Source organism: Balaenoptera borealis (genome assembly GCF_965194805.1).
Source record: "Balaenoptera borealis genome assembly, contig: HAP1_SCAFFOLD_1282, whole genome shotgun sequence".
NCBI lineage: Eukaryota > Metazoa > Chordata > Mammalia > Artiodactyla > Balaenopteridae > Balaenoptera > Balaenoptera borealis.
This window is the reverse complement of record NW_028122937.1, coordinates 137792-146019: the sequence shown is the minus strand read 5'-3', so window position 1 is coordinate 146019 and position 8228 is coordinate 137792.

Genomic DNA, 8228 nt, shown 5'->3' with positions numbered 1-8228 from the left:
TATGTTTATATACGTTTAACATACATTAGTATATCTATGTTAGCCCCATAGTCCTAATTTATCCATCCTCCCACCTTTCATTTTGGCTAACCATTAGTTTGTTTTATAAGTCTGTGAGTGTCTTTTTCTGTGAAAATATGTTTATTGGTAGCAACCTTAGGCTAACATGTATACAAGATATCATAGGATATTTATCATTCCCTCTTGACTTACTTAAGCTAATATGATTATTTCTAGGCTCATGTGTAGTCCTGAAAATGGCATTGTTCATTTTTTTCCCGAGGCTACTCTTCCATTCGGTATGTGTACCACTTCTTCTGTGTCCATTTATCTGTTGATGGACATTTTGTTTGCTTCCATGTCTTGGCTATTGTAAATACTGCTGCAATACACGATTTTCCATCCCGTGTCTTTTTTTTTTTAAGATTTTTTTTTAAATTAATTAATGAATTTATTTATTTATTTTTGGCTGTGCTGGTTCCTTGTTTCTGTGCGAGGGCTTTCTCCAGTTGCGGCAAGTGGGGGCCACTCCTCATCACGGTGCGCGGGCCTCCCACCATCGCGGCCTCTCCCGCTGCGGAGCACAGGCTCCAGATGCGCAGGCTCAGCAGCTTTGGCTCACGGGCCCAATTGCTCCGCGGCATGCGGGATCCTCCCAGACCAGGGATCGAACCCGTGGCCCCTGCCTTGGCAGGCAGACTCTCAACCACTGCACCACCAGGGAAGCCCCATCCCGTGTCTTTTTGATTCTGACTTTCACAGGTGAAAGGCCCAATAGTGGGACTTCCGGATCATATGGTGACTCAATTTTTACCTTTAAATGCGCTGCCATTCTGTTCCTATTATTGGCCGTTACCAGTTTACATCCCACTTAGACCGAGAGGTTACGCTATTCTCCACAACTTCTTCAACATCTATTGTTTGTAGACTTTTTGCTGATGGTCATTCTGACTGGTGTGAGGTGATACCTTTGTGTAGATTGGATTTGCATGCGTCTCATATTTCCTGATGTTTTGCGTTTATCAGTGTCCTTTTCACTTTTTTTTTAAGATTGAGCGAAACGTACAACTTCTAACTGCCTTCTTGAAAAATTTGCTGCGTTTGGATTTTTTTGGCCATTCCCTTCCCCAGGACATTTTTTGAGGGCATGAGTCATTTACAGCCCTGCAGTCCTTGTGAATATTAGTGACCATTAGCAGTAGATTTAAAGCTGCTGTTTGAGGAAACGGCTTTTGGGTGGCAGGATTTCTACGTTGCCAACTCTGCTTGCTAGGGAAACAGAACTTCGCTGCAAGTTGTGGTTTTAGGTTGCAGATTAGAGTGGAATGTGCCAGGACAAACCCCCATAAGTTTAACCTCCGTAATTCTTGTCTGTCTCTTTAAGTTGTAGTTTTTATCAGAGCAAATTTGATTGAAAAAAATTTTTTTTTTGTAGGAGTACAGAATCTTGTTCATTTACACATATACCTATATTTATTGATCTTTGGGTCCTTTTCCATGTAGGTTGTTACAGAGTGTTGAGTAGACCACTCTTGGTATTCCATAGGTCTTTGGGGATTATATATTTTATATGTATTAGTATATGTGTGTTAACCCCAATATCCTAATTTATCCATTCCTCACACGTTTTCTTTGGCTTAACCATAAGTTTGTCTTCTCAATCTGAGATTGCCTTTCTCTATGGAAATATGTTCATTTTTATGAATTTTCAGATAACATAAGGGACATCATAGGGCATTTGTCTTTCTCATTCTGACTTACTTCACGTTGTGTGATTATCTCTAGGCTCCTCTGTGGTGCTGCATACGCCATTCTTTTATTTTTTTCCGTGACGGATATTCCATTCTGTCCATATTACCACTTCTTCTTTGTCCATTCATCTGATTATGGACCTTTTTTGTGTTTCCATGTCTTGGCTATTTCAGTATTGCTGCAGTGCACATTTGCCTGCCTCTGTCTTTCCGATTCTTGTGGTCTTAGGTTATAGGCCCAAAAGGTGCCCTGCCGCATCATATGGTAGCTCAATTTTTACGTTTTAAAGCAGCTCCGTTCAGTTTTCGTTAGTGCTGTTACCACTTTACATTCCACCAGCATCTAGAAATTACAGAGTTCTCTAAAAGCCCTTAGCATTTATAGTTTGTAGACTTTTTGCTGATGGTCATTTGACTGGTGTGAGCTGAAACGTTTTCACGTTGGATTTGCATGTGGCTAATAATTCCTTATACTGAACTTTAGGCATGTCCTCTTTTTTCTTTTCCTTCTTTTTTAAAGAGTGACTACAACTTCCCTCTTCGTATTGACTTCTTGAAAAAGTTGTAATGTGTAGAATTTTCTTGCCTATTCCCTACCCCAGGGCATTTGTTGAGGGCAGGTGTCATTTACAGCCCTGCAGTCCTTGTGACTATTAAGCAACCATTAGCACTTGGTTTAAAGCTGCTGTTATGGGAAACAACCACAAGGCGGCAGCATTATTACGTTCTCAACGCTTGTTACTAGTGCAAAAGAGTCTTCCTGAAAGTAGTGTTCCAAGGTTGTAAATTAGAGTGGAATGTGCTGGGACAAGCCCCCAGAAGTTTATGTCACCTTACTTATGTTTGTTTTTTAAATTTAATTTCTATTTCTTATCGGAGTAAATTTGATTAGAGTGTTGTGGTTTTCTGGCTGTACAGAATCTGCTCAATGATTCATACATATGTCTGGTCATCTTCGGATCCTGTTACCTTGTATGTTATTACAGAAAGTTGAGTAGACCTCCCTTGGTATTTGGTAGGTGTTTTGTCTTTATATATTTTATATGTATTGGTGAGTATATAATTCATATGGTTTATATGTTATATGTTTATATACATTTAACATACATTAGTATATCTATGTTAGCCCCATAGTCCTAATTTATCCATCCTCCCACCTTTCATTTTGGCTAACCATTAGTTTGTTTTATAAGTCTGTGAGTGTCTTTTTCTGTGAAAATATGTTTATTGGTAGCAACCTTAGGCTAACATGTATACAAGATATCATAGGATATTTATCATTCCCTCTTGACTTACTTAAGCTAATATGATTATTTCTAGGCTCATGTGTAGTCCTGAAAACGGCATTGTTCATTTTTTTCCCGAGGCTACTCTTCCATTCGGTATGTGTACCACTTCTTCTGTGTCCATTTATCTGTTGATGGACATTTTGTTTGCTTCCATGTCTTGGCTATTGTAAATACTGCTGCAATACACGATTTTCCATCCCGTGTCTTTTTTTTTTTAAGATTTTTTTTTAAATTAATTAATGAATTTATTTATTTATTTTTGGCTGTGCTGGTTCCTTGTTTCTGTGCGAGGGCTTTCTCCAGTTGCGGCAAGTGGGGGCCACTCCTCATCACGGTGCGCGGGCCTCCCACCATCGCGGCCTCTCCCGCTGCGGAGCACAGGCTCCAGATGCGCAGGCTCAGCAGCTTTGGCTCACGGGCCCAATTGCTCCGCGGCATGCGGGATCCTCCCAGACCAGGGATCGAACCCGTGGCCCCTGCCTTGGCAGGCAGACTCTCAACCACTGCACCACCAGGGAAGCCCCATCCCGTGTCTTTTTGATTCTGACTTTCACAGGTGAAAGGCCCAATAGTGGGACTTCCGGATCATATGGTGACTCAATTTTTACCTTTAAATGCGCTGCCATTCTGTTCCTATTATTGGCCGTTACCAGTTTACATCCCACTTAGACCGAGAGGTTACGCTATTCTCCACAACTTCTTCAACATCTATTGTTTGTAGACTTTTTGCTGATGGTCATTCTGACTGGTGTGAGGTGATACCTTTGTGTAGATTGGATTTGCATGCGTCTCATATTTCCTGATGTTTTGCGTTTATCAGTGTCCTTTTCACTTTTTTTTTAAGATTGAGCGAAACGTACAACTTCTAACTGCCTTCTTGAAAAATTTGCTGCGTTTGGATTTTTTTGGCCATTCCCTTCCCCAGGACATTTTTTGAGGGCATGAGTCATTTACAGCCCTGCAGTCCTTGTGAATATTAGTGACCATTAGCAGTAGATTTAAAGCTGCTGTTTGAGGAAACGGCTTTTGGGTGGCAGGATTTCTACGTTGCCAACTCTGCTTGCTAGGGAAACAGAACTTCGCTGCAAGTTGTGGTTTTAGGTTGCAGATTAGAGTGGAATGTGCCAGGACAAACCCCCATAAGTTTAACCTCCGTAATTCTTGTCTGTCTCTTTAAGTTGTAGTTTTTATCAGAGCAAATTTGATTGAAAAAAATTTTTTTTTTGTAGGAGTACAGAATCTTGTTCATTTACACATATACCTATATTTATTGATCTTTGGGTCCTTTTCCATGTAGGTTGTTACAGAGTGTTGAGTAGACCACTCTTGGTATTCCATAGGTCTTTGGGGATTATATATTTTATATGTATTAGTATATGTGTGTTAACCCCAATATCCTAATTTATCCATTCCTCACACGTTTTCTTTGGCTTAACCATAAGTTTGTCTTCTCAATCTGAGATTGCCTTTCTCTATGGAAATATGTTCATTTTTATGAATTTTCAGATAACATAAGGGACATCATAGGGCATTTGTCTTTCTCATTCTGACTTACTTCACGTTGTGTGATTATCTCTAGGCTCCTCTGTGGTGCTGCATACGCCATTCTTTTATTTTTTTCCGTGACGGATATTCCATTCTGTCCATATTACCACTTCTTCTTTGTCCATTCATCTGATTATGGACCTTTTTTGTGTTTCCATGTCTTGGCTATTTCAGTATTGCTGCAGTGCACATTTGCCTGCCTCTGTCTTTCCGATTCTTGTGGTCTTAGGTTATAGGCCCAAAAGGTGCCCTGCCGCATCATATGGTAGCTCAATTTTTACGTTTTAAAGCAGCTCCGTTCAGTTTTCGTTAGTGCTGTTACCACTTTACATTCCACCAGCATCTAGAAATTACAGAGTTCTCTAAAAGCCCTTAGCATTTATAGTTTGTAGACTTTTTGCTGATGGTCATTTGACTGGTGTGAGCTGAAACGTTTTCACGTTGGATTTGCATGTGGCTAATAATTCCTTATACTGAACTTTAGGCATGTCCTCTTTTTTCTTTTCCTTCTTTTTTAAAGAGTGACTACAACTTCCCTCTTCGTATTGACTTCTTGAAAAAGTTGTAATGTGTAGAATTTTCTTGCCTATTCCCTACCCCAGGGCATTTGTTGAGGGCAGGTGTCATTTACAGCCCTGCAGTCCTTGTGACTATTAAGCAACCATTAGCACTTGGTTTAAAGCTGCTGTTATGGGAAACAACCACAAGGCGGCAGCATTATTACGTTCTCAACGCTTGTTACTAGTGCAAAAGAGTCTTCCTGAAAGTAGTGTTCCAAGGTTGTAAATTAGAGTGGAATGTGCTGGGACAAGCCCCCAGAAGTTTATGTCACCTTACTTATGTTTGTTTTTTAAATTTAATTTCTATTTCTTATCGGAGTAAATTTGATTAGAGTGTTGTGGTTTTCTGGCTGTACAGAATCTGCTCAATGATTCATACATATGTCTGGTCATCTTCGGATCCTGTTACCTTGTATGTTATTACAGAAAGTTGAGTAGACCTCCCTTGGTATTTGGTAGGTGTTTTGTCTTTATATATTTTATATGTATTGGTGAGTATATAATTCATATGGTTTATATGTTATATGTTTATATACATTTAACATACATTAGTATATCTATGTTAGCCCCATAGTCCTAATTTATCCATCCTCCCACCTTTCATTTTGGCTAACCATTAGTTTGTTTTATAAGTCTGTGAGTGTCTTTTTCTGTGAAAATATGTTTATTGGTAGCAACCTTAGGCTAACATGTATACAAGATATCATAGGATATTTATCATTCCCTCTTGACTTACTTAAGCTAATATGATTATTTCTAGGCTCATGTGTAGTCCTGAAAACGGCATTGTTCATTTTTTTCCCGAGGCTACTCTTCCATTCGGTATGTGTACCACTTCTTCTGTGTCCATTTATCTGTTGATGGACATTTTGTTTGCTTCCATGTCTTGGCTATTGTAAATACTGCTGCAATACACGATTTTCCATCCCGTGTCTTTTTTTTTTTAAGATTTTTTTTTAAATTAATTAATGAATTTATTTATTTATTTTTGGCTGTGCTGGTTCCTTGTTTCTGTGCGAGGGCTTTCTCCAGTTGCGGCAAGTGGGGGCCACTCCTCATCACGGTGCGCGGGCCTCCCACCATCGCGGCCTCTCCCGCTGCGGAGCACAGGCTCCAGATGCGCAGGCTCAGCAGCTTTGGCTCACGGGCCCAATTGCTCCGCGGCATGCGGGATCCTCCCAGACCAGGGATCGAACCCGTGGCCCCTGCCTTGGCAGGCAGACTCTCAACCACTGCACCACCAGGGAAGCCCCATCCCGTGTCTTTTTGATTCTGACTTTCACAGGTGAAAGGCCCAATAGTGGGACTTCCGGATCATATGGTGACTCAATTTTTACCTTTAAATGCGCTGCCATTCTGTTCCTATTATTGGCCGTTACCAGTTTACATCCCACTTAGACCGAGAGGTTACGCTATTCTCCACAACTTCTTCAACATCTATTGTTTGTAGACTTTTTGCTGATGGTCATTCTGACTGGTGTGAGGTGATACCTTTGTGTAGATTGGATTTGCATGCGTCTCATATTTCCTGATGTTTTGCGTTTATCAGTGTCCTTTTCACTTTTTTTTTAAGATTGAGCGAAACGTACAACTTCTAACTGCCTTCTTGAAAAATTTGCTGCGTTTGGATTTTTTTGGCCATTCCCTTCCCCAGGACATTTTTTGAGGGCATGAGTCATTTACAGCCCTGCAGTCCTTGTGAATATTAGTGACCATTAGCAGTAGATTTAAAGCTGCTGTTTGAGGAAACGGCTTTTGGGTGGCAGGATTTCTACGTTGCCAACTCTGCTTGCTAGGGAAACAGAACTTCGCTGCAAGTTGTGGTTTTAGGTTGCAGATTAGAGTGGAATGTGCCAGGACAAACCCCCATAAGTTTAACCTCCGTAATTCTTGTCTGTCTCTTTAAGTTGTAGTTTTTATCAGAGCAAATTTGATTGAAAAAAATTTTTTTTTTGTAGGAGTACAGAATCTTGTTCATTTACACATATACCTATATTTATTGATCTTTGGGTCCTTTTCCATGTAGGTTGTTACAGAGTGTTGAGTAGACCACTCTTGGTATTCCATAGGTCTTTGGGGATTATATATTTTATATGTATTAGTATATGTGTGTTAACCCCAATATCCTAATTTATCCATTCCTCACACGTTTTCTTTGGCTTAACCATAAGTTTGTCTTCTCAATCTGAGATTGCCTTTCTCTATGGAAATATGTTCATTTTTATGAATTTTCAGATAACATAAGGGACATCATAGGGCATTTGTCTTTCTCATTCTGACTTACTTCACGTTGTGTGATTATCTCTAGGCTCCTCTGTGGTGCTGCATATGCCATTCTTTTATTTTTTTCCGTGACGGATATTCCATTCTGTCCATATTACCACTTCTTCTTTGTCCATTCATCTGATTATGGACCTTTTTTGTGTTTCCATGTCTTGGCTATTTCAGTATTGCTGCAGTGCACATTTGCCTGCCTCTGTCTTTCCGATTCTTGTGGTCTTAGGTTATAGGCCCAAAAGGTGCCCTGCCGCATCATATGGTAGCTCAATTTTTACGTTTTAAAGCAGCTCCGTTCAGTTTTCGTTAGTGCTGTTACCACTTTACATTCCACCAGCATCTAGAAATTACAGAGTTCTCTAAAAGCCCTTAGCATTTATAGTTTGTAGACTTTTTGCTGATGGTCATTTGACTGGTGTGAGCTGAAACGTTTTCACGTTGGATTTGCATGTGGCTAATAATTCCTTATACTGAACTTTAGGCATGTCCTCTTTTTTCTTTTCCTTCTTTTTTAAAGAGTGACTACAACTTCCCTCTTCGTATTGACTTCTTGAAAAAGTTGTAATGTGTAGAATTTTCTTGCCTATTCCCTACCCCAGGGCATTTGTTGAGGGCAGGTGTCATTTACAGCCCTGCAGTCCTTGTGACTATTAAGCAACCATTAGCACTTGGTTTAAAGCTGCTGTTATGGGAAACAACCACAAGGCGGCAGCATTATTACGTTCTCAACGCTTGTTACTAGTGCAAAAGAGTCTTCCTGAAAGTAGTGTTCCAAGGTTGTAAATTAGAGTGGAATGTGCTGGGAC